Source organism: Crocuta crocuta, unplaced genomic scaffold (assembly GCF_008692635.1).
Source record: "Crocuta crocuta isolate KB4526 unplaced genomic scaffold, BGI_CrCroc_1.0 scaffold253, whole genome shotgun sequence".
Lineage (NCBI taxonomy): Eukaryota > Metazoa > Chordata > Mammalia > Carnivora > Hyaenidae > Crocuta > Crocuta crocuta.
Genome location: NW_027529451.1, coordinates 5,338,225 through 5,363,813, shown reverse-complemented (window position 1 = coordinate 5,363,813; position 25,589 = coordinate 5,338,225). Strand labels below are relative to the sequence as shown.

Here is a 25,589-nt window from a genome sequence, read left to right as displayed (position 1 = left end):
GGATAGAAAAAAAAAAAAAAAAAGCCTTGCTAAAGGAGGAAATAGATGAATTCTTTCTAAGCTGCCTTCACAAGAATTATCAATCCTGCCACTATTTGTCACAAGAGATTGGATTCTCCTCTTTAAGGCCAAAATGGTTACTGCCCAGTGCTCCATTTTCTTCAAGGTGCTTGAAAATTCATTCACAAAGGAGACCCATGTTCAAAGGAAGAGTAAGGAAAAGGTTGTTTAAAGCATTTGTGAGCAAAGGCACCACATAAAAGAAAATGCCTCTGCTCAGAAGTGAGGAGGCCATATTTGGGATCAGGAATGATTTTAAAAGGAGTAGGAAAACACTGCCACAGTGTAATTTAAGGATCAAGAAGTGTGTGAGTTAATTTAGCCCAGAGATATGAGACCAAAAAGTCAAATACCCTCCCTATGTTACTCTTAGTCTGATGTACACCATATTGTGGAAGAAAGGCAAGAGCGATCGATGTACCAGATACAATATATTTAAATCTCAGTTCTACCACTAACCGTGCCCTGGTCTCTGAAACACAATTAGCTTAATGGTCAAATGAGGGTCGTATACTTACCTTATAAGGTTACTTGAGGATTATTAAATGAGATAACAGATACACAAAACACTTAGGTCAATGCCTAGCCCCAGTAAGTGTCAGATAAGTGGTGCTGCTGATGATAACAATAACAATTAGAAAGCAATGACAACAACAATGGCTCAGGCACACCTCAACTCGATGGTGATCGTGTTAACACTATGGACAAAACAGGTGGTTTAGATATGCAAGTTGGAATACTACTAGGCACAGTGACAGGAAATTAAGTCCAAGAACACTTTGGGTAAAGAAGGCTGACTGCTTTCTGGGGAAGGGTTGATATCTTGAAGACCTCACAATATTCTAGAATAATCCTAAAAAAGGATACTGGGCATTTATGTTTATCAGTCCAAGGTGATGGCTCCTGCCCCCACCACTTATCAATAGTATAAACAGCTTGTGATGGACCTGACCACCAAATATGAAATTATGCAGTTCATACTAAAATTTTTACAATGGGTTTGGGTTCACATTGTTTTCAATGGGACTCATAACACGAAACAGTACTAACTTTGTCACAAAATCTCACATATACATAATTTCAGATCTCGTAAATTGTGACCATTCCCAAGGCAAATTCTGAAGTCTGGCATCTCAGGTAGGCATAGTTGTCTCTCTGCCAAAAGCCATCCCAACCCCCAACCCCTACTCCTAGAGAACACATCTATATCTGGGAAGCTGGTGCCCCACGCGGTCACATTTCTCAGAAACCTCGGACTAGCCACAGCCTGTGACAAATTCCGTCCTACGGAATCTAAGTGGCATTGCCTCCTCCAGGTTTTTATCCCTTCCTCAGACTGGATGCAAAGGATACCTTGGCCTTCAGGGATGGCAAACCATCAGAGGGAAGGAGTGTGGATCCCTGACTCAGTGCATGAAGAGAAGCCATTGCTGACTGAGAGACATACATCTTGAGTGGGAACATGAGTGAGAAATTAAGTGTTATCGTGTCTGAAACATGATACATCATTAGGTCTTTTCTTTTTTTTTTTCTTACAGTAGTTCAACCTCTCTTAGTTAACACAGATTCCATAGAGGGAAGCCACACAAAAGAGTTGAGTCAATAGAACCCATTGGGATACCTAAGCAAGCAATGAAATCTAGACACATGTAATTGCACCCCTTTAGGAGAATTTTTAGCAAGTGAACAAACAGCCTCCACTACAATGGCCGGCTAGTGTACCTGACAGGTGTTACTCATAGAGAAAACAGAAAACTCTGAATCCATCAGGTGTATGCTAAGTGTCGAACCTGTTTACGTGAAAAGCCTAGCTTAGTTATGGCCTCCACAGGTTGAGAAAGGACCTCTGCTGTAGTTTCCATCTCCATGCAAATGAAAACTCAGGACAGGTAGTAAATTGAAGAATCTTTCCAAGTAGCTGGCCATAGGGGCCCGGCTCCAAGATTCTCACCTTTTGGTATTTACACCCTGTGTCACCTCACTGAATAGGGCTGAACGGTGTAACCAGTAGGGTACTGCAAATATGGCACAGTGTGATGTCCCAGGCTAAGTCACAAAGACACTGTGCCTTTCACTTTCCTCTCCCCATCATTTGTTCTAGGAGAAACCTGCTGCCACATCCTAAGGATGCCCAAGGGGCCTGCAGGACAAAGTCACGTGGCAAGGAGCTCAGGCCTCCTACTGACAACCAGCACTAAGTTGCTAGCCATATGAGTAGGCCATATTAGAAGCTGGTCATGTGGGGCACCTCGGTGGCTCAGTCAGCTAAGTGTCCAACTTCGGCTCAGGTCATGATCTCGCGGTTCGTGCCCCGCGTCAGGCTCTGTGCTGACAGCTCAGAGCTTGGAGCCTACTTTGGATTCTGTGTCTCCCTCTCTCTCTGCCCCTCCCCTGTTTCTGCTCTCTCTCTCTCTTTCCTCTCAAAAATAAACGAAAAAACATTTTACAAAACTTTTTTTTTTAAGCTGCTCATCCAGACCCAGTTAAGCCTTCATATTGCTGCAGTCTGAGCTGACATCTGTGTGCTACAACTCCTTGAAGGAGACCCTGATCTGTTAAGTTGTTTGGATTCCTGACCTGTAAAAACTGGGAAATAATAAATTCTGACCGATTTTAAGCCGGTAATTTGGGGATGGGGGTGGGGTATAATATATTATGTAGCAGTAGATAACTAATTAACTAGCTTGTTTTAGAGAGAAAGAAAGAGAGAGAAAGGAGTGGGGAAAGAGAGGGGAGGAAAGAGGGAGAGAAGGAGGAGGGAGGAGGAGGAGGGAGAAGAGAGAGCTAGTTAGCTTTACCTAAGGCTGAAAGGCTTTGTCTGTCTCTAGTTGTTTTTAATGTTCCCTAGAATGGTGCTCTTGGGTGGCTCAGTCAGTTAAGCGTCCATCTTCAGCTCAGGTCATGATCTCATGGTTCATGAGTTCAAGCCCTGCACTGGGCTCTGTGCTGACAGCTCAGAGCTTGGAGCCTGCTTCAGATTCTATGTCGCCTTCTCTCTCTGTCCCTTCCCCATTCACTCTCTGTCTCTCTCTCAAAAATAAATAAACATTTAAAAAGCTAATGTTTCCTGGAAATAGCGAGGACTGTGCCAGAGGTCATGGAAGCATTACACTGGGTTTCCTCCAACCCAGTCAAATGACGAAATCAGTCTGTAGGTCTAACAGACTCTTTTTAACAGGGCAGCAAAGATTTTATTCATGAACTGATTACCAGCTCATGTGAACAGCAACTTTAAAGGTTTCTTTCTCTGTGTGTGTGTGTGTGTGTATGTGTGTGTACTGGTAGAACTGGAAAAAACATGGCTAATTGGACACAGCGAATACTTCTTTGTTTGAGAAATCAGACGCTATTTCTTAAGAGCCTCATATTTCACATAAAATGAAGACTTCAGGGCAATTTTGTGCTCGTGCTGCTACACGGGACACTGAACCTCTCCCATCCCATGATTGAGAACCCTCACACAAGACTCCTTCAGCTTCGTCGTTCTTGACTGAGGGCACTTAAGAGGTGGGGGGAAAAATCTCTTGTTGCCTCCACGTTGCAACTGGCTGGCCTGTAGGAAGTGTCACAGTGTTTGATCGCACTGGCGTGATTACTGAGGAACAGAAAGCAAGGAACTTCAGTGGCTCGTTTCTCTCTTTACAGTTGGCAGGAACCATCAGTCGCCCTTACATTACATTAGCTGACACACTGACAAGGCCTAATAACAGAACCCCACATCAGAGAAGGCCATCAGGAAGACCCAAAACATAACCGAACAAGACAGGCCATACCTTATCACAGACTACCAAGGTCAGAGCCGAGCGATGTTTGACGACTGTCAAGTCAGAGCCACTGTTCTGACCAGCAGTCTGTGGGGGATCCTCCTTTCAAATGGCTGTTTCTTCTTTTTTTTTTCACAGCCTGATTTTTCACAAAATAGAAATCTAGCAAATATTAAAGAATAACACGATACTTTTATTTTTATAATAAGCTAACAGCTTCTATTAGATAATTTCCATGAACACCGTATCACCTTTTAGCAAAATCAACTTGTGTGTACAAGGCTTCTTTGCCTTTGAGGTTGCTGCTGACGGTGTATAGACCAAATACTTAAGTGCATCCCGCAATGATTCCCAATCTGAAGAGAATATTGGGCTTCCTCATCACTATAAAAATAAAATGCCAGAGGAATTATACATTTGCCCACGATAAGGCTCTCTGGGTCAAATTAAACAGAGGGAAGTACGCCTGCCTCTGAGGTCCAAAGTAGGACCAATGCCTGTTTTTGTAAATAAAATCTCATTGGAGTGCAAACACATCCATTGATTTAGGAACTATCTGCAAGTGCTTCCACAAGACTCCACCAAAGCTGAGTGGCTGCGACACAGGCTAGATGGCTCAGAAAGCTGAAAATGTCGCACTAAGAGTTTGCCAAGCCGTGAAATAAAAGTATTACACTTCTCACTTTGGGCTCAGAATGTTGAGACTGATATCGGACCCTCTCCTGCTTATCTCATGTACACTGGAACCTAATTTCTTGGATTAATATAATAACAATGTGGTAGATTAAATCTTTCAAGATTTTGGGTGGAGTCAACAGAAATTCCCTTCTTAACCAAGGTTTGCCTTAATCATGCTTACCGAAATTTTAAAAGATGGCATCTGGACTGCTCATACACTTGTTCAACAGCTTTTAAAGCACTGGGTAAGTTGAAGTAGCTGTCTTTTCTCCAACATGTCTTACTTAGTTGGTCACCAATGCTTTCTAGGGCTAAATATTCTTAGCCTTATATTGTGTTTTTAAGAAGAAAACATGTAAACGACTTCAGATACATTGTTTTTCTTGATGCGAAGTCATAAGCATGGATTAATTCATATTGTACAAGATAAGAAAGTGCTCATAGCAAAATTTAATAAGAGTATAACAGCTACAGGATTTGAATTCACTGGTTTGGAAACACAAAGCATATACATTTTGGCAGGGAAAGAGAAAACCTTTGTGACAGTCTAGGAAGGGGTAGTCCTATGTTATACCTTCTAGGCAAGAGAAAGAGCCTCAACGAGTGTCAGTTTTGTTACAAACAAAGACAATACCTGGAATTCTTGGTATAAAGAACTTTCTCGTCAGACTCATCTCTTATTAGATGCAGCAAAAGGATGAGTTTACCTATTTGGGAACCCTGGCACTATATTACAAGGAAAAGGCTTGGATATTTTCTGCTTCACACACCTACTCAAAATATTATTCATACAATGTCAAGACCCAAACATCTGGAACATTCTCTAGACCAAGGTTTCTCGACCTTGGCACCACTGACACCTTGGGCGGGATGATTCATCACTGTAGGAGGCTGTCTCAGGCACTGTAGGATGTGTGGCAGCATCCATGGCCTCCACCCTAAACACCCGGAGGACCCCACTCTGGCTGACAACCAAAAGTGTCTGCAGAGATTACTGAATGTCCCCAGAGGCACGGGGGACAAATCTGCCCTCAGCTGAGGACCACTGCTCTAGAGCAGATTAGATCTCTAACTTACCCAAAGGCAGTTACTTCATTCAACCTATAAAACCAGTAAGCCAGGGGTACATGGGTGGCTCAGTCGGTTAAGCGTTCGACTTCGGCTCACATCATGATCTCACGGTTTGTGGGTTCGAGCCCCGCATCGGGCTCTGTGCTGACAGCTAGCTCAGAGCCTGGAGCCTGCTTCAGATTCTGTGTCTCCCTCTCTCTCTGACCCTCCCCTGCTCATGCTGTCTCTCCCTCTCAGAAATAAATAAAACATTAAAAAACAAAAAACAGTAAGGCATACAATTGGAAAACCTGTTCTCTTCCATGACAACATGGCTGCATGTGCTCTCACAGCTACCACTGCCAAACCCTAAAGGACACTAAGACTCTCCTCAGAAAATTCCTCTGGGCTAGTTTCTCTGATTGCCATCTTTTGCTGTAGTGCCCAGAGTCTCCTCTCACGGTCCAATCAACATGGAGAAGGCATCACAGGCATCCACAGGGAGCCTCACTTTTCAACTCCGTGTGTTCAAACCCTTCCCTGATTCAACAGCAGTGATGGACAGCCTCTTGTCACTGATCTGGGCAAACATCTAACTAGCCTGCATTTGCTACAGACTCCACCGCGATAGAGTATTGCCTTACACATTGCACATTTACAGAATTTCTTAGAACAGCGCCAACAGTCGAATGTGGCTGTTTTCCTTCATATGCTTCTAAATCCCCAATTCAATTACTGTGCTCATTTTTCTGATGAATCATCAGCAGAAAGCCAGACTATTTTTTAGAGAGTGATATGATCCTCAGCCGGAACATTACTTCTGTAGGACTCTGCTTTACCTACTTAGCACAAAACACACAGTCTATCCAGCTCTGAAGAAGGTTAGACCTTAGTACTTAATGCAGCACGAAATTAACCCCTTCTAGAACTTCTAGTTTCTTTGAGACAGCTTCGACAACTGACACCAGAAGAGAAAGGGAAAAAACAAACCTAAATAATGGAGCAAAGTGCATAGTGTTACTTTATTATTGTATCTTCCACATTTGATAGCCTCAGATGTGCAAATCTCAGCTCTAGGCCACAATTAAATTGATGCATCAAAATAAAGACTTCACGTCTATTTTCAAACATCACAGCAGCAGTGAAATGTTAAGTCTTCGGTACTGCTTTTCCCTCAAGGATTCCCTTTTTCTCTGCCTCTTGTTCCTTCACTAGAGGAATACATAGCAGCAAAGCAACATGTGACATGTTGACACCATCGCAGATACAAAATCCCCACAGAACTCAGGAAGTGTGCCATAAATGAGGAGGTTTCTTTGAATTCCAAAATGACCTGAAGGCTGAAAGTAGAAGAAAAACTGGACAAGTGACCGTCCCACACTCAGGCTGTCGCTTTGAGCACGACTCTGAGCGAGGAACCATTGTTACGGCAGTGGGCAGGTAACAAGGGCACATTTCTGAGTGCAGTGAAACAGAAGAGACCGTGGTTAAAGCGAAGGGCCCCAGGGATTAAAACCCACCTGTCAGCCGGCTTTCCCTTAGCCTTGCTCCCTGGACATGTGCCTTTCTGAGTTGCTTGAAGCTGCTGATGACACAGACATCAGCATTCCGTCTTCCACCCTCAAGGCATAGGCATCCCAGTGGTGGAAAGTGAACCCTCCCTGATGCAGAAGCCTCTAATGGCAGCTCCAGCTCCTCGTCTTTAGCTCAAACATAAAGAAAAAAGAAGGGAATGACTAATGGGCAATTATGGTTGCCTTGGCTACAACTCTAACTTTTGGCAGATATATTAATTTTTCTGTACCTCTGTGTGTTTAATACTTGTTGAAATAGTACATAAAAATACCCAAAGGTGTCAGGATTATCGGCCTCACCATAGGCCTTTTTCTTTCTTGACGATTCTTCCATGGCTGCATTCTCACTCCCTGATCCAGATTACCTGCCACAGCTGGGGTGGAGGAGAGCCTGGTCGTGTCTCTCACCATTTTCCACGCATTGCTACATTCTGAATATGATGCCTAGGGGCCTCCCAGCTAACTGGATGTGTAAATAAAAGAGTTTTAAATCACTTCAAGGTGTCATTCAAATTTTCATCCTAGCTAACAGGGAGGAAATTCACCACATCCACCCTGGGGCCATCTTCCCATCTCTTTTCCTGCTGACACTCAAGTAATGTGCTAGACAAAGGCACAGCAAGTCTCATATTAGCATCTTTTAGGACTAACTCCCCAGTCTGTCCTCCAGTCTTAAAAAGATCACTCTTCTGACTCATGAATTAAAAAAAAAGAAATACAAAAGAGATCTAAAAAGGTAATTTCATTATCAGACTCTTTTCTCATATCCTCTCTTTTTCTTATTTATCCATGCTTGAAACCTCTGGTAATCATAATGAACTTGGAATTATATTGCGATACAAAAAAAGAAAAGAAAAATAGGATACCTTCAAAGGGTATGACTTTGTAACTTAGTACTCCTTACCCATTATATAATTAGAAAACTATTCCCTGCATTGTTGTTGCAGGCATAGGGGCTCTGTGATGATACCAGATTGGGGCTCTCAGCAGGATTCCTCTGCCTGTGTGTTCTGACAAGTATCATCATAGTAATCCCTACAGCAAGAAGACAATCATTAGTAAATGGCAAAGAAGAGGTGTCAATGGTGCTTCAGCCACAGGTTCAACTACCCACTAATAAAGGCTTTGACCTTGGATAACAGAAAAGCCATCTCTTGCAACCACTTTACCGGCGACTGTTTTCTATAATGGCCAAGGACAAACACCAAGATTCAGTGGAACACCTAAGTAAAAATAGCAACACCACTAGACAAAATTTTTGAAAGACATCTTGCCCTAGGCAGCCTCTATATACAACAATATAAGTAGTTCAAAGACAATTCATAAGTAATTCACCAAGAACCAAAACCAAACCCAGGAAACTGTAAAATCTCCATCCTTGTCAAAGGATTGGTTTTAGAGTATCTCAAAGGGATTTCAGTCAACAAATGGCGAGGGCAGGCCTGGAGAGGTGAAGTCACGGTCTGCAACATGGAAACCCAACAGAACTTTCTGCAATGACAGAAATGTTGCCCAACGGGACTTAGAACTTTTGAGCATCTGAAGTGTGGCTAGTACAAATGAAGAAGTGAATTTTTAAATTTTATTTAATTGTAATCCCATTTAACTCTAAATAGCCATATGTGTCTACTGACTACTATATTAGATTATGTAGGTTTGGAAACTGAGGAGGGGAGTACTGAGGATTGAGTGTCTTGTCCAGGCAAGTGAGGAAGTAGTGACAGGAAAGCTGTAAACCCAGGGCAAGCAGAGCCCCTACAAGCGATTGTTAAAGAAAGTCTGTTTCCAAGGTTAAGGCTGACCTCATTAGGAAAGCGTGCTGTGATGAACTAGAGATGTGGGACATGAACACAGGAGAGGGAGTTAAAGGCACATACGTTGAGATTTCACAATGTCAATATGGTGAGATTTTACCCATTAGCAGCAGTAGAAAGAAGTAGAGGAGATGACCAGGTTCTGAGGCCATTAGATAGATGGCACATCTAGAAAACAGCCTGGTTTGCAGTTATTTCCTTACTGCCCTAAATGGATGCTCTTATATAAACATGGCCAGGCAGGGATTGTAAATATGTGCCTGTAGCCAGACAGCCAGGGGGCCACTGGTGTCTTATTACTTATTTAGCTGTTTATTTATGATCTGTTGTATTTATTTCGTTAGTTACTTGCTTAGTATCTGTCTCTTCCAGCAGAATGTGTGCTACGTTATTAGAACACGGACCATTCTGGGCTAGAAAGTAGGTATTAAGTAAAAGATTGTCAGAAGGAGTATTCATACCCAACCTTATTTGTCAAAAATATATTTGCAGGCCTCCTAAATGCAATGTACTGTGTTAGGGTTGGAGAAAGAGCTGTGAAAAAGACAAACCTGGTCCCTATCCTCATGGCTTATATTAAATAGCTAATTATACAATTAAGAATGTATGATACCATATTGACAGGGACCTGACATGTGGTAGGCAGGGAAAGGTGCAAACAAGGAAAAACTTCTTTGAAGTGTTGAACTGAATTTTGAAGGCTGAATTGGGATTAACTGGGTGAGAGGGAAGTTAAGGGGGTGGGGGAGAATATTCCAGGCAAAGTAAATTGCTTAGGCAAAAGCTCTGGGTAGGACAGAGTGAACTCCAAAAACTTAAATAAATGAAAACAAAAACACCAATACTGCTGTCATTCAAAGAGCAAGCAAGGCAGAGTAGCAGGGGGCTGGCTGTCAGGGTCAGGTAGTGATGTTCCCAAGTACTGCAGCCCCAGTGCAGCCCCTTGAACCTCTGAGACGCCTGAACCCACCCAATATCACCTGAGGGCCTCCTTCCCGGGAATGACCACATGCTCCTATGGACCCCAGATTCCGGCATCTTTAACTCTAATGAGATAATCTTGTTCAATTTCTTAAATAGGGCCACAGAAAACCATGGAGGGAAACTCATTTATCCAACAAAATCAGAGAGACTTATGCACAGACACAAATACATGCACACTCAGACTTTTATAAGAGCTTATAAAAGACTCTGCTCATGTACTACTGAATGTATTTCCAAGCTAGACAGTTCTTAGAAAGGTAAAAATATTATCCCCATTTCACTGTTGACAACCCTGAGTCTCAAATAAAATGTGACTTGTCAAAGAGTTCACTTAGAAAGGGCACAACCAGGATTCAAAGTCACAGCACCCACATCCCATGATCTTCCCTACAAGAGTGGTTGTGGTTTCCTTCCAACTGAGGGTCCCAGGCAAAACATGGAGCCTGGTCCTTAATGACACCAGCCCCACCAACCATGCAATTTTTTTTTATTTTTTTTTAGGTTTTTATTTAAATTCCAGTTAACATAGTATAATATTAACTTCAGGTGTAGCATATAATGATTCAACACTTTCATATAACATTGGTGCTCATCACAATAATCCTGAATTCCCATCACCTATTTGACATGCCCCCACCGACCCCTACCTCCTCCGGTAACCATCAGGTATTCTCTACGGCTAAGAATTGTTTCTTGGTTTGCTCTTTTTTTTCCCTTTGCTCATTTGTTTAGTTTCTTAAATTCCACATGTTAGTAAAATCATATGGCATTTGTCTTTCTCTGGCTTATTTCACTTAGCATAAAACTCTCTAGTTTTATCCATGTTGTTGCAAATGGTAAGATTTCATTCTTTTTCATGGCTGTGTGTATATGTGTGTGTGTGTGTGTGTATACATATATACATATATACCACTCCTTCTTTATCAATTCATCATTCCATGGACACTTGGGAGGTTTTCATAATTTGGCTATTGTAGGTAATGCTACTATAAACATCAGAGTGCATATATTCCTTTGAATGAGTACTTTTGTATTCTTTGGGTAAATACCTAATAGTACAATTGCTGGGTCATAGGGTAGTTCTATTTTTAACTTCTTGAGGAGCCTCCATACTGTTTTACAGAGTAACTGCACCAGTTTGCATTCTGAACAAGAGTGCAATAGGGTTCCCCTATCTCCACATTCTCACCAACACCTGTTGTGTCTTGTGTTTTTTATTTAAGATGGTATCTCACTGAAGTTTTGATTTGCATTTCCCTGATGATAAGTGATGTTAAGCATCTTTTCATATGTCTATTAGCTATCTATATGACTTCTTTGGAAAAATGTCCATTTGTGTCTTCTGCTCATTTTTAACTGGATTATTCATTTTGGGGGTGTTGAGTTTTATAAGTCCTTTACATATTTTGGATCCTAACCCTTTATGGAATATATCATTTGCAAAGATTTTTCTCCCATTCTATAGGCTGCCTTTTAGTTTTATTGCTTCCTTTGCTGTGCACATGCTTTTTATTTTCATGTAGTCCTAGTAGTTTATTTTCGCTTTTGTTTCCCTTGCCTCATATCTAGAAAGAAATTGCTATGGCCAAAGCCAAAGAAGTTACTGCCTGTGTTCTCCTCTAGAAGTTTCCAACCATGCAGGTTTTTTTAAATTATGTATTTGTTGAGGTGATTTTTGTCCTGCCAGTGAAAGCACTCCCCCAAAGAGCCTCTCTTTCTTGATCCAGGGAGACCTTCTCAGCAATTTCCTAAACACACTTACTTCATGGCTAGAGGACATAAAGAGCTGCTTTGGAAAGTTCTATAGCCACTTATTCAGAAACATTATGATATTTGTCCAATTCAAATCCAGAGCCTTGTTTTGAACTATTTTTTTAAGTCAATCTGAGGAACCTGGAATCATTCACAGGGCCTCATTAGTTCTGAAACAGGATGAGTCATTTCCAGACTTCATGTATTGAATGCCCCAAAGCACTTTCAACAGTGACAGCTCTCATATCCTGAGAGTCTGAAGTGGTCCACCAGCTTATACACATGTCCTGTAATCAGGGTGACCAACTGTCCCGGGACCCAGGGTTTCCTGGGAGAGAATGAGTTGGTCCCTCTACAGGCAACTTAATCCTCAGAACACTCAGGTGTGGTAAAAGGGACTACTTACCCATCACCTTAACTGATAGGAGAATTTAAACCTATGTTCATGTGGTTTGTCCAAAGTTCTCACAGCCTGCAGGATCAAAACTGGGGTCTGAGAGGTGATCTGACTCCCAGGGGTTAGTCCCACCCTAGCCCTCTGGGTAACCACAGCACCACAATTTAGCTGAGAGAGATGGACATCCTTGGGTACTAAAATGTAAATGAGTACCTCAAACCTTCCACTTCTCTGGAGAATTCTCACCTTTCTACCTTATGAAGTGGATAGGATTTTTTTTCAAGACCAAAATAAAACTGGGAGCACTCTTTTTGCCTTAAGCTCAATGTCCTGATTTGCATGTCAATGCCAGCAGTGTTATTTCACCTAAGGGCTGCTTTTAAGACACCCTGAGCAGAGAAAGCAGTCTGGGCTGGAAAACTAACAGGTAAATTGTGGAGAACAGGCCCTGAGTCACACCAGATGAAGTGGAAAGAGTAAGAGTCCAGACAGACTTAAATTTAAATTCTTCCTCTGCCATATACTAGCTGTGTGACCTCAGGACTAATAATAGTTATTTTGTAGGATTACTGTGGAGCATAAAATGAGATCACCCAATGTGAATCTACCTCTCTCCATGACTGGCACATGAAAAACACCCCATAAGTGTCAGTTTGCCAAAAACCCCCAAGAAAGGAAACTCAAATTTTCCCTTCTTTGTGATCTCCTCAAACTTCCACCAGCGTTTCTGAAACCTAAACCTATGTGAAAATTATAGATTGTATCAAGAATATAAACAATCCAAAATTTTTAAAAACCCACCAAGGATTTGAACAGACTTTTCACCAAAGAAAAATACAGATGGCAAGAGGCACATAAGATGGTCAACATCATTTGTCAATAGGGGAGCACAAATGAAGGCCACAGCCAGGTATCGTCACATACCTACTAGAATGACTAAAATTAAAAATACTGACAATGCCAAGTGTTGATGATGTTGTGGAGCAACTGGAATTCTCAGGCATGAATGGTAGGAAGGCATGCAGAGTCGGTACATCTGCTATATTTGAAAACAGGCTGGTAGCTTCTTACAAAGTTCAATCCACTTATCCTACCATCCAGCAGTCCCATTCCTAGCAGTTTACCCAAAACCAATGAAAATGTATGTCCACACACACACACAAAAATGTTTCTTAATAAAAGCCCCAAATCTGTAAACAACTCAAATATCCATCAACAGGTGAATGGATACACAATGTGCGTTACTTCTACACAACAAATACTACTCAGGAAGAAAAAGGAACCTACTGGTGCAAACATCAAATGTTTACAAAACAGACTTTGTTAAGCAAAAGAAGTCAGGTGCAAATGACTGTAGAATTCTGAACTCTATTTATGTGAAACTTTGGAAGAGCCTGGGGTGGAGTGAGGGAACTGTCTGCAGGGGGACACAATAGAAGTCTTTGGAGGTAACGGAAATATTCCACATCCTGTTTGAGGCGGCACTTACACAAGTATTCACAATTGTCAGAACTCACTGAACTGTACACTTAAAAAGGGTGAGTTTTACTACCAATAAATTATGCCAGGAAATCTTACTTTTAAAAGCAAATAGATTGTAGGGGGCGCCTGGGTGGCTCAGTCGGTTAAGCGTCCGACTTAGGCTCAGGTCATGACCTCATGGTTAGTGAGTTTGAGCCCCATGTCAGGCTCTGTGCTGATAGCTCAGAGCCTGGAGCCTGCTTCGGGTTCTCCTGTCTCATTCTCTCTCTGTCCCACCCCAAATCGTGCTCTGTCTCTTTCAAAAATAAATAAATGTAAAAAATTTTTTTAAACAAATAGATTGTAAAATACAAGAGGTCTAACTTGGGAAGGGGGATGGAATCCTGGGAAACAGATGGAGGAGGAAGCATGGGAGGATGGACAGGGCCGACTCTGCCACTGGTTTGTGAATGGGACTTGACTTGAACCTTTGGTTGTTGGGGGAGCAAACCAAGAATAGGGGAGTCATTTATTAGCTAGTGTCTCCATATTGTCCGGTCTCATTTCATCTGGCCACTTCTAGTGTCTGTTAGACAGGTCAACACCTTGCTTTTAAAAAGTGTGTTGAGTGGCCTCACTTATAAAGAAGTTGCCTGTGTCCTCATCTCTCTGATGGTCCTCATGTCCTACAGCATCATGATCTGTGCAGAAGTGTGTCTCCCCTGTGACACTGTGGGTTTCTTTTTCAATTCTGCAATCCCAGCATCTAGGTCGTATATAATGATGGCTGACTGACACACACAGGCACCATTCAATGTCAACTGCTATTTACTGAGGGCCCACTCGCTATGTGCCAGGCATGGCACATGCCAGAAGAGTGTGTGCACTGGAATGAAGAGCTCACTCCAACATCTGCCACCCAAAAATGAGGAGCATGCTGTCCATGGAGCCTCCTTCCACAGGGCTGCCTTGGTAGGAGGTCACGTCCAAATCTAAGCACAGAAATATCTTGACATGCAGATTGAAAAGTCAAAGAAAATGTATTAGGGCTTTGAGCAGGAAACCAACTTGCTTTAATTTAGGGGCAGACAAAAAAATGTTAATGTATTTCATTCTAATGGACATGAGTTCCAAGGAAGACCTATATTTTTTTTTAATGTTTTATTTATTTCTAGGAGAGAGAGAGACAGCGTGAGCAGGGGAGGGTCAGAGAGAGAGGGAGTCACAGACCGAAACAGGCTCCAGGCTCTGAGCTGGCAGTCAGCACAGAGCCCGACGCGGGGCTCGAACCCACGAACCGCGAGATCATGACCCAAGCGAAAGTCGGACACCCAACCAACCAAGCCACCCAGGCGCCCCGACCTAGATTTTAAAACATCAGTGCCCCAACACATTTATCCTGAGATGATCTGTTCAGCAGATGTGAAACGTATCAGTAATTTCATTTTACGAGTGGCGAAACTAACCTATACATGAGCAATACAATACTTAATTTTCCTCTGTATTCTTTCTTTTCAAATGGTAGGAAATAAACACTAAAAAAATATTCCAGGTTCTTGTGTATATTTTTCTAAGTATATTTTTCTGTCTCTGTATCTGGTTCACATCTCCTCTCTTTGCCTCTATTTCTCTTTTTTATCCTTTTCTCTCTGTTCCTTACTACCTCCCTCTCTGTCCCCCCCTCCTCCCACTGCCTTCTTATTCTCTCTAGGAGAGGAGTTACACCAGGTGTTATGACCCCTGATATCCACTCTCCTTTATGTGGCAACAGCACCTTGATGCCCCACCCCCACCCCACCCTGAACTGTACCCCCTTCCAAAGAATACAATTTGCAAGGACATGCAATGCAATGCCTACTCTTCCCTGACCAAGACACAGCTATCTGATCCAAGCAAGGTCAATTAGATAACCTTGCCATGGACTTGGGCTCTTGAGCAGAGTGACAGAAAGGCAAAAAGATGTCTGGAATTTACTCTTCTTGTGTCAGTGCCCTTGAGAAACCGTTCATCACTTTCTAGTACTTAGATCTTCTGAGATTCCCCAGCTTCAGTGTTTCTCAAAAACAGTTTTATCATTTCTCCTTTGATTCTGCAATTACCTTACAACCTTAAGATAACAATAAACAATAAAAACAATAAAATAAAACAATAAAACAATAAAATACATTTATTGCTCAAATTTAAGTCAGTTTCCGTTGCTCGCAAACGCAGAGGCCTAAAAAATACAACCTTTTAGCTCAATCATTTTTTTAAATCTTAAAATTTGCCACCTACTTCTCCCAAGAAGCTATAAATGTGTAAATGCAGGGCACTTCATTTGCTTTACTATCGTTTTATTATTTATTAATTATTATTTCTTTATTATTATTTTATTTTATTATTGTGTGTACCCCTGGGGCTTGGACTGGGATGTGGGGGCCTTCTATACCGGTCCTCCATGGCTTTCCTGATAAGCAAGGTGAGGTCCACTGACCCAGTCAAGATAAATAATAACGCTCTCCTAACATCCTGCCCATCAGAAAAGGACCTCAAGGCCCCCCAGGGCAAAATCAGGTCAATGAGCACCAACTTGGTTTAATTCCAAAAAATCAAACTGATTCCTCTAAGAAACTGAAAATTCTTGTCCAACTTGGAGCCCCAACGCATTCTCCTTTTCAGAACCCTGGATCACAATACCACTACTAATAATAATCACAATGATTATTATTAACAATTACTACACAGTGAGTACCTATGAAACACTGAATTGCAAACTGTATACTGCTTATCTCATTCAAGCTATACAAAAATAATTATGCCTATTTTAGAGATGAAAATACTGAGGTTTGGAAAGATCACGATCTCGCTGAGTGACAGAGCAAGTGACAGAGCCAAAAGCAAATGCAGGCCTTTCTGATTTCACTCTTTATCAGAAAGCCAACACTTTTGACCACAATGACATCTTTCCTAAGGTGGGCAAGTTTCCACTTCTGTGCTGGAAATCAGAGTTCACCCGGCTAACACAATACAAAAACGAGAGGGCTTCCATTATTTTTCATGCCAGAAGCAAACACCCAAGGGGTTAGGCATCAAAGTGAACTGTCTTGATTTTATCAATTGCCTTTTCTACTCTACTTGCCGCTTGAGACTTTGCTGTCCTCTGTGTACTGACAAACCCGATCTTACCTGGCACAGGAATGTTTTTCAGGATACAATAAAAAAGAAGACTATCACTCCCCATAAGTTAACAGCACTCAGGAGCTTTGCCAAAAGTGTGACTCCCACAGGGCTCGCTGCATCAGGATGCAGAGCTCCAGGGACCGCAACCTCTGTATTTCGCAAGATGCTCCTACCCACCAGAAAAAAGGGGGGACTGGTTAACCCCAATTGAATCTGGCTTTTAAGTATTCTCTCAAACACCTTTCAGGTGGAAAGAAAATCTTAAAAGAATAAAATGAAAAACATCAAGATGTTTGCACATTCACTCAACAAAAGCTGACTGGACAAGTTTAGCTAATAGTACTGTACCACCGTGAATTTCTTCAAGGTGATACACGGAGCATGATTAGGAAGGAGGGTAACACTAGAGGAAGCTGGGTCAAAGGTCTATGGGAATTCTGTCTTATGTTTGCAACTCTTTCTATAAATCTAAAGTTATTTTGAGGGGAGACTGGGTGGCTCCGTTGGTTAAGCGTCTGACTTTGGCTCTGGTCATGATCTCACAGTTCGTGGGTTCCAGCCCTGCGTCCAGCTCTGTGCTGACAACGAACTCAGAGCCTGGAGCCTGCTTGAGATTCTGTGTCTCCCTCTCTCTCTGTTCCTCCCCTGCTCATGCTGTCTCTCTCTCTCTGGCTCTCTCTCTCTCTCTCTCTCAGAAATAAATAAAAACATTTTAAAAAATTTAAAAAATAAAAAAAGTTATTTTGAAATTAAAGGCTTTAAAGAATGTACCGGCAGGCTGGGTAAGAGATTCCCTACAGCACCATGGAAGACTGACGATTTAGACAGCATCACTGATGAGATGCAGTCACATTGAGAATCTTGTCATGCTCATCAATGAAGTATCACTGGTAGCAACAGCAGAGTCTCTCTAGTCCAAAACCACAAGAATAACATATTTCGCAAACTTTAACAGGAACTTAACAAAAAAGAGTGCCTGGTCATGGAACCTCACATCGGGGCCATAACTATACACTTCTCGGTGAACAGTAAATGTTATGTGTGCCTGTGTGAGAGAGGACGGGGAGGAAGGGGAAGGGAGAACCACGAAGAATACATGAGTGCCATGAAGCTGAAGCAGACAAGAAAGAAACATCACTCATCTGGGATCAGGTGAAGAATTCACACATGTGTATAAGAAACTAGATAACACAAATGGAGTGGGTTACTAGGTGCTGGTCCTCACCATAAGGAACTTTTCTTTTTTTTTTAACTTTTCCAAAGAAAGTTTCGGAAACACCTATCCAGAGTTATTCACATAAGCCAAGCGCTTCAGGGACTTAAACAGCAGATTTATTAATGGGATATCTAAGGCCTACAGACAACTCTACAAGAAACTTTTGAGATGATCAGATCCAGGGTGGAGACCTCTTTCAAGGATGGGAAGGTCTCTTACTCAAGGACATGACCATCTCATCTTCACCTGCAAGGCCAGAAGAAAGTTTTGTACTGTCTAGAGAAACTCTTTTCTGACATGACGCGAAGTGCTGGAGATAATGGGTGAGAAAATATCTCACTGGGTCCCCAAAGGGGAAACCACATTGTCTTTGGATATCATTGCAAGGAGGAGAAACGGCTTTTTGTAAAGATTTAATATAAACCTGCCTGAAAGCACAGAGGAGGAATAAATGGTCGATTTAGGGTCTACTCCAGTTTGTGGAATCAAAGCATACATAGCATGTAGCTGCTTTAAAACATTTCTCGGAAGAATAGTTGGTAGAGAGGAATCAGGCATTGTTATTCTAGGAACGGAAAGTGCCAGTCACATCAGGAAACTCTGGTGTAAAAAATCCTTTGACTGATCCAGTTTTCTAACCTTTCCTCCTATTTCAGAGACTTTCTGAGGATGTATAGCCGTGCACCTGCAATTCAGGAGACAGCTGATCTGACACTCAGCTCTGATTTCTTTTCCAGTAAGACAACTGAGGTAAATTCATGAGAAAATAAATCATGGACCCAAATCAGAAATGGGAAAAAAAATGCCATTACTCCCTGGAAACTTCATTTGGTGGGGAGGGGAGTCATAGCCACTGACATTCTATTTACAGTACCCTTGCTCGGAGAAAGATTGAAAATAAAAGAGTATTCAAAATTCATATTGTATTACTTTCATGAGTGAAAAAACACAATAGTTCAGTGCATTATATTTGTACATTACCGTGTTTAAATACTATCATGAGACTATCCCCACTTCACCCCAAACAGCTTGGTAAAACCACATTCCACTTTATCCCACTCTGTCTTCCATCTATATTTTGGTAGAATAATTTGGTCAGACACCCAAAGGCCCTCCCGCTAATGAAGCTAGGATCTACTAAGAAAAGTCTGTTTATAACTTGCCTTAGCATCCATCAATGACAAAAAGAGTTATTAAAGTCTGAAACACCTCAAACTCAGAAGAACGGGTGAGAGAGTACCAGAGGCCAACGAAGGGTTAAAATAGCTGATTTCTGGTTTAGGAAAAGGTTGCGACACAATCTTTTAAGGCAAACACCTGGAGGGGGGAAAAAAGTAGTATTCTGTTTCCACCTCAAGAAATTGCAGACAAACCTAAAGCAAATCACATCAGTGGAATACTCAATTAACTGAACATGCTAATTAACGATGTGTAATCAACCCGCTTTCAGGCCTGTCTTCACCTGCTGTAATTTTGTAGTACATCGCCTTCCTCATTCCTCATAACCGGTAGAACATTAGACAGTCTGCGTGGTGCATCAAAGGGAAACAAATAAGCACAGATTTTTGCTGATGGCAGGAATTTCTCATGCTCAGGGCATAGGAGCCAACAATATGGAAACGGCAGCACCGGCTGTATATTTTAATTATTCCCCGTACCTATTCTGCAAAAGAGACTTAAAGTTCGATTAGATGATACGATACTCAGGGTTATTTCATAAGACTGAGCACACACAGTCATTTAAAGTAGTAAATATGCAGTCATGACAGAATTAAATATTCATGAAATCAAGAGCCACTGGAAAGCGGAAGATATCAGACTATTAAAATTCATCATAGTTTTTACAATGTAAATCCTGTATGCATTTGTAAGGCACTTCGGTTGGGTCTAATGTGTGTCCAGATTCCAGGTCCATGGTAGGGCTGCTATTCATAAATGACAATACTGATTCAGGCAGATAAACAGCAATGTCAGTCCTTACCTCAGTTTCAAAATGCAAAGCAATTTGGAACATTTGCAAACACCAACTTGTTAAGGGAGCTTGTCTCCAAACACAGAACAGCAACACTCAACATGATCCCCAAGCGTTCTGGATGTTTGTGTAATCCACTAGTACCTTCGGAAAGGTCCAACAGAAACCAAGGCAATCTTGGAGGAGGAGCACTCACCGGAGCACTCACCCTCACCACCCACCGCCAATTCTTTTCTAACCAGACAAAGTAGCTATTTGGTTGCATGCTTCCTTAAGTGATGCAGAGTGAGAAAGTGTACCCACAGACCCTTCTTTGGTTCCAGTATTCCCGTCTGTTGAACCAACTCTTCCCCAACGTCAGCAGTCCGCTTCAAAACGTATTCACAAATACATGTGTACACCTGACCAAGATACAGCTAAACAACACCAGCCTCCATCCCACAAAACGGACCTCCACGCGTGAACGGAAACATAGGCTCAGAGACAAAGCGGTGGTAAACGCACTCGAATCGTACTACCAAAGCACGGTTTTCTACGCCGGTTCCTTGACTTTACAGTTTCCCCCAGAAGAAACATCAGCACCAGAGAATAAGAGCATGTGAGCCATTTCTTACCGGCATCCAATTACTTGCAGAACTCCGCTGTCCACAGAAAGAAGTAGCTATCCCCTGGTCTACAATGACACAGCAGGGCTGCGAAAGATTCCCAGGGCTCAGCTGCTGCCAGGCACCTGGCCCCTGCCCTCCTAGCCAGGAGGGGGCCAGCTGAGGAGGAGGGCCTCGAGTTTAGAGCTGGGTTAGGCAGTGCTCTCCATTCTGCAAATGAGCCAAACTTTGCTCCCATTGTTGCCATCTTAAGGTTGATGTCACCTCCCTCCAAGGAGTCTCAGAAGCCACTTGGCAGCTCCTGAAGACACGCTTCCCCTTGACCTACATCATCTAGGGAAGCCTTGGTTACACGGTGTGGGCGAGCAAAGGTCTCCCGACACGGCTCTGCTGAAGTGCCCCGCTCCACCCGGGCATCACATCGCATGTACCCGAAGACTTTTCTCTGCACACACCTCTGAATACGGAAACCAGGACAGGCTCCGGCACAAGCCTTCCAGTTCGGAAAGTCCCTCTCTGCCACCGACTCCCCTCGATCTCACGCGTCCCCCACACCTGCAACCCCCCACCGCCACACAAACGAAGGAGGGGGGAGGGAAGCGGAGGGGTTAAAGTGACTGCCACTACTAGAGATCCTCGGTTTCGTCCAAAAGGTGTCACAGCTCCAACACTGTGGACCTACCTTGCTCTCTCCTTTCTCGCTGCTGGGTCTCGCCTCGGGATCGTCGCTGTCCTCCACGCCCGCACTCTCGCCGGGCACTTCATCCTGAGCCAGCTGCTGCTGCTGCTGCTGCTGCTGCGGCGGCTGCGGCGGGGGCTGGGGCTGGGGCTGGGGCGGCTGTGGGGGCGNAGCGTGCGTGAGTGTGTCCCCGGGCTCCCGCGCCTCTCGGTGTGCTCAGCCGCCGCCGGCTCCGCGCCGCACCGCCCGGCGCCGGAGAACTGGAGTGAAGAAGCGGAGCCGGCCGCCAGCTCCGGGCAGGAAATGCACCTACCCTCGCCTCCGACCCGATCGCGGGCAGGAACCGGGAAGGGGTGGGGCCCCGCGTGGACAGCGAGGACGCGAGGCTCGCGGCGCGCCCCAGTCGGGCGTAAAGGTCGGCCAGAGAGGGTCGATGGGGGAGGCTGAGGGCGAAGCCGCTGCCAGGCATTGACTGCAGTGTGTCCCGGGGTGGGCGCCAACTGGGCGCCGCCGCTCCCAAGCGGCGAGCCCTCCAGTGCTGGAAGGGCGTCCTCCGCAGGGCAGGTCTCCAGGAGGTTCCGGGGGTGACCCCAGGCCCGGCGGCGAGCTGCGTCTGCAAATATAGACAGATAGAGGTGACAAGGGGAGACTTGGAATTTCTGAAATCGGGGCTCACCGACAGTCAGGTGATCAGCATGACTTCTAAATTTACCACCACTTGGTCCTGGGGAGTAGCTTACAACTTCCCGGGAACTGCTACTGCCAACTCTGCACTTCCAGGAGGGACCCTCCAGCAGCTATGGAGAGAAATAGCAGATTATTAAGAACCTGTTTAATATTAAAAACAGCCCATTGTTCTGGGCTTTGCGTTCCATAATGCCCCCAAATGGATCAGCAGATAAATGAACTATTCATGCATTTCTTAGCAGAAGGTGGCTTTTTTTTCCCCTTGTCCTATTATGTATCACACATAACGCTCACCTAATGAAACTAGAAAATTGCATTGTTCGTGACTGCTGTGCACTAACTTGAAGACAACTTTTCTATATCAAGACACACTGTCTCAATATATGCAGTTACACAAGGACCGTCATTAGGTCCTATCCTTCAATGCACTCTCTTAATCTCGGGCTCTGCCTGTACGTGTGACAAATTAATTGCCAGTTTAATTTAATCTGTGTGGACAGCCAATCTGGATATTGCAGTATGAGCATGCTTTTGGAAAGAAAAAGTTTGGGGACGGAATTACTCATTTGCTTTTCTTCAGAGTTTCTGAAAACTAGATTTCAAGCTTATTTTCTAATTTGAGAACTTGTTAAAAATAAAATGAGCCTGTGTTAGTCTGAAATCCACTATACCTTTAAATGACATTTGACCCTTTATGTAGGAATATACCAGCCAGATATATATACAGAGTATTGTGCCTCTAAAGAAGTACTTACTCCCCATCTCCTCCCCAGAATATTGTTATAAATCAATGCTTACAGTATTTTTACAACAGTAAATTAGATTATCTGTGTAAAGTGCTTAGCAGAGTGCCTTAGTGCATAGTGAGCACCCCACAATCATTACCTGTTATGCTGAAAATAGTAAGGTGATAGAAGTTCACTGTGAGCACTCATCTGAGGACCTTGATTTAGGAAGAAGAAATTGTCAGCTTAATCTTTTTATATAAATTATTCTCAAAGATATTTGGTATCTTCAAAGAATGAAGCCCTTTCTGCAGAAGAAAGTTGGAGTGGTGTGGGGTGGTGTTTTGTGCAATAAAGTTTTGAATTCGTCAGATTTCCCTTCCAGTGTAGAAGTAAAACTTACATGTCAGGCCCAACAGGAGCTGGAACAGCTGACTGGTAAGTTATTATTCTTACACGCTTGTCACTTTCAGATGTATTTGTGAACTTCTTTCAAGGCTTAAATGAAGATTAAATCAAAATAAAGATACAATACTTCTACTAAGTTTGTTCTAAATTTAGGCATGTGCTTGCAAAGTGTCCCACTGTTAAATGCAAATATTTTTCTTTCTCTGCCCTTCTATTTTTTGGGGACACAGGGTTTTTTTGCATCTGTCATAAGTAAATATGGGCTCAGAAAATATATTACATTTCAAAACTGTTGATTGCACCTAATTATGCATGTAAATTGCTACTTCAAGCATGCAGACAGCTTGCAACATTTTGAAAATTTTGCCCCAGTAGTCATCTGAGGTATTTGTGGTTACTATTTTGCTTTTGCCTTAAATGACTTCATTCCCGATTAGCTTCCCAATAGTGATGAATCTATGAATAATTTTGACCTTTTGATGTCTCTCTTTCAGATGATTCAAATTAGCAAATCAGAACTTTCAACAAAATCACCCCTCTTATTGTTCATACCAGACCATTCGGTGTTTTGAGTTATTGAAATGAGAGTTTACAAAAAGGTGTCCCAAAAGAACCATCTAACCCCTTGCTACTCAAAATGTGGTCAGTGGCCAGGTAGCATCTCACCACCTGTATTGTCAGAAATACAGTCTCGGGCTCTACCCCAGATTTGTTACATCATAGTCTGCATTTTAACAAAATCCCCAGGGGATTCCTACCACATGTGATTTGGAGAAGCTGTAATACACCACATAGTTGGTCTTTCTACATTATAATTATCTTTGGCATTATTCTAAAATACTACTGGAAGAGACTTATTAGGAAAACGCAATCGTAGAAATTTTTTTCTTTTCTTTTTTTTTTTTTTTTTTTTTTTTTTTTTTTTTTTTGGTCAAATCATTATTGTCCCTTCCTGCCTTCCCCTCCCAGGATCTTAATGTTGCATGATGAGAAGGTACACAAGAATGTAACTATATTGTGTATCTGATAATGGATTAGAAGTATACAATTTTCTCACATCGAAAAAACGCTAACCTGGGCGCCTGGTTAAGTGTCTGACTTCTGCTCAGGTCATGATTTCGCAGGTTCATGACTTCAAGCCCCTCATCAGGCTCTGTGCTGACAGCTCAGAGCCTGGAACCCGCTTCAGAGTTCTGTGTCTCCCTCTCTCTCTGCCCCTCCGCCACTCATGCTCTGTGTGTCTCTCTCACCCTCTCTCTCTCAAAAATAAACATTAATTAAAAAAAACAACAACAACAACACTAACCTAAAAAGGAAATAGCATTTTAGCTTGAATGATAAATTTTATGCAAACATGTAAAACTAGTTCCTTGAATTGGTTACTTTTGACCTTGAGACTTAGAAGTCCAAGTGTGGTTTTCCCTCCTCTGGCAGGATTATTGATAGCTTCTGTTACAATGGAGGCAGAAAGCATCAAGTTCATGGGATGCAATGAGATGCAATGAACGTTTAAGTAATTTGGCATAACAATGGACTAGATTACTATAAAGAATTTCTTTAAAGAACATACATGTAGATCAATAAATTAGTGCTTTAAAAGGTTATCCAGTGGACCTTGAGGGTGTTATGCTGAGCGAAATAAGTCAGGCAGAGAAGGACAAATACCATATGTTTGCACGTATGGGAGGATTAGGAGGAACTTAACGGAGGACCATGGGGGAGAAGAAAGGGGGAAATAGTGGGGGAGAGGGAGAGAGGCAAACCATGAGAGACTCTTGAATGCTGAGAACACACTGAGGACTGATGGGTGTGGAGGGGGAGGGGGGATGGGCATGGAGGAGGGCACTTGTGGGCCCTGGGTGTTATATGGAAACCAACTTGATAATAAACTATTTGTAAAAAAATAATAATAATAATTAAATGAAAAAAAAAGGTTATCCAGTACAGTAGTTCTCACCTTTAAGGTACATGGTTTCTCCTGGGGAAAGCTGTTGAAAATGCAGGATATGGGTCCAGAGAATCTGCATTTCTACAAACTTCCAGGTTTGTAGACAGGATTTGGGCCAGGGAATCTGCATTTCTACAAACTTCCAGGTAAAGTTCAGTGCTTCAGGTTCTCAAATCTAACAGACTTGCTTTATCACCATCAATGGTTGTTAAATTTTAATCACTTTGGAGAATCATCTCTTGGAGACTTTTTAAGTCTATGATGCCCAGGCTATCCACATACACACACACACACACACACACACACACACACACACACACACACACACGCCAGACAAATTCGACATGAATCTTTGAGGGTGAGAGCTAGGCACCAGTAGTTTTTAACCTACCCAGGTAGTTATGATAGCAAGCCAAGATTGGCAATCAGTGCTGTAAATCCGTGATTGTCCAAGCGCAGTCCCCATAGCAGCAGCAGCTGCAAGAGGGAGCCAGATAGAAATGCGGACTCTGGCCCCGCCGCAGCTGGCCTTGCGGCATACCAACTCAGTATCTACACTGTAAGATTCCCAGGAGATACAGTCGCACGTTTAGAGTCTGAGAACCACAGCAGCGATGTGATCACAGCTCCTTTATCTCTTGGCTCTTATGGGGATC

General features: G+C 42.8%; 1 long non-coding RNA gene across 1 annotated transcript in view; it reads right to left on the bottom strand.

The window, feature by feature from the left end:
* The window catches only part of LOC144228800 (uncharacterized), a 161,368-nt gene extending 140,092 nt beyond the window's left edge, over nt 1–21,276 (bottom strand). The window contains exon 1 of the long non-coding RNA XR_013334274.1: nt 21,169–21,276. This is a non-coding gene — a long non-coding RNA (uncharacterized LOC144228800). The remainder of the gene's footprint in view (nt 1–21,168) is intronic.
* Nucleotides 21,277–25,589: the final 4,313 nt, after the last annotated feature.